The following is a 2,500-nucleotide window of genomic DNA, read 5'->3' on the forward strand; positions in this document are numbered from 1 at the left end:
AAAAGCACTCATCCCATCACTGGTCAGAGTTCTGATTGCATGTATTAGCTCTAGAATTACCACAGTTATCCAAGTAACTGAGTAAGATCTAAGGAACCAAAACTGATATATTGAGCCATTCGCGGTATCGCCTTAATACGGCTTGCACTGAGACATGCATGGCTTAATCTTTGAGACAAGCATATAACTACTGGCAGGATCAACCAGGGAGCTGCTTACGCAAACGACACGCCTACACCGCGGTCACGCGGCTTCGGCGAGCCGCTGGCTCGGCGGCGTCGAGGGGCGCGCGCTTGCGCGCGCGCCTTCTCGACACGCGTGAACGTAACGCGTCGAATTTGCACGCGACGCGACGTTCGCGCTTCATATCGATAGACTAACTTTGACCGGTCTACGAGCGGCCGTCCCCTCACGATCTCGCAACGAGGTGATGTACAACGATGCTCGACCACTGTGAGGGACATAAAACTGCAACGAACACGACCCCGCGGGCGGGAATCGATGTTGTGACAATTTGAAAATTGAACATTCATCTAAACGCAACTTCTCAATTTTTATTCAATACGTTATTGTAAACATATTAAAACTCGGCTGGCAATTACATGCGCACACACACGCATGATTCGCACTAGATACGATCAACGCCCGGAGCTTGAGGGATAAATTCCAACACGACGCTGCGCACACCGTTTCGACGATGGGCGCGTGTGCGTCCTCTTTTATACATTCTTTACATATACGGTCGCCGTGGCGACCGCGCACGTGTCGAACACGCTAGGCGCCCTGCGTTGAGGTGTGCCTAGAAGCGTATTCTTTTAACATCACAGATAACACCGGGGGAGACGGTCCCAAATCTTGGTCGATTGGTAACATCACCATACGGTCTGCGAACGCGGTGCTATAATATAATTTTATATTATATTATATAAAATATGAGGAGGAGTAGTATGTATATTCTTTGTTATTTTGTGTTGACACAAGAGAGATATATAAAATGTACTATACACCACACACACAGAGAGAGAGAGAGCTGGGAAAGATCTCGGCGGTCTCGCATTCGAAATACGAATTTGATATAATTTCCTCCGAAAATCCATACCCATATCTATATCATCCATGCGCGAATATATGTATATAATATTCTCACACTTCGCACAAACACAAAAACAAGAACACATTCTATTCTCTCTCGTCCGTCGTTCGTGTCTATTTGAGACGAACGACGCGCGGCAACGAGAACGAGTCGACGCTGTGCGCACGACTGTTTCGCTCCACATCTATACCGAGAGCAATAGTCCGCGTCGGCATTGGAGCGGACGTCGAATGTTTCTCGTAGAGCGAGCGAGAGAGAGACGATTTTTCATTTTATTATGTATGTGTATTGGCGTGCAGTAGTAGCACGTAGTAGTACTAGTAGTAGTAGTAAAAAAATATTATTATTTATTTTATTGACTGATATGATTTTGTTTGTTTTCTTTTTTTTGAATAGACATTTGTATTGATAGATATGTTTCTCGTTGAAGCTCGCAGCACACGCTCAGAGAAATGGCAATGTGGGTTTATTTGAAGAAAAGAAAAAACAAAAAAAACAATTATATTTATTAATAATATGTATGTATGTATGTATGTATGTATGTATGTATGTATAATAATGAATTATAATAATTATTCCGATGCAACGTCAGAGGAAAATGTTTCTCGTACAGGTGCGGCGCGCGACGGCCGGCCGCTCGACAGTTTCGCGCCGAATGTTTCTCGTTGAAGCTCGCAGCACACGCTCAGAGAAATGGCAATGTGGGTTTATTTGAAGAAAAGAAAAAACAAAAAAAACAATTATATTTATTAATAATATGTATGTATGTATGTATGTATGTATGTATGTATGTATAATAATGAATTATAATAATTATTCCGATGCAACGTCAGAGGAAAATGTTTCTCGTACAGGTGCGGCGCGCGACGGCCGGCCGCTCGACAGTTTCGCGCCGAATGTTTCTCGTTGAAGCTCGCAGCACACGCTCAGAGAAATGGCAATGTGGGTTTATTTGAAGAAAAGAAAAAACAAAAAAAACAATTATATTTATTAATAATATGTATGTATGTATGTATGTATGTATGTATGTATAATAATGAATTATAATAATTATTCCGATACAATGTCAGAGGAAAATGTTTCTCGTACAAGATCGCCACGCGACGCGACAAGATGCCGTTCAACGGCACGATATCTACAACTCTGTCGATAGATATGTAGATAGTATCTACTCTGTCAAGTATATGTGTGTAACGTGTGGTGGTGTGTGGTGTGGGGTTTTGTTAGCGATAGCGATACGTTTCTAGTTAAAATTGAATATTTAAAAATAAAAACTCTTCTGGTAAGAAAAACTATTTATGGTTTATTATGGTGTGTCTAGTGCAACAACATCAACATTGTCATAATCATAATAATATAATTATTATTAGGGCTATAGGTTAACCTTCCAAATAGGGACCGTCGATT

Source organism: Pieris brassicae, unplaced genomic scaffold (genome assembly GCF_905147105.1).
Source record: "Pieris brassicae unplaced genomic scaffold, ilPieBrab1.1, whole genome shotgun sequence".
Lineage (NCBI taxonomy): Eukaryota > Metazoa > Arthropoda > Insecta > Lepidoptera > Pieridae > Pieris > Pieris brassicae.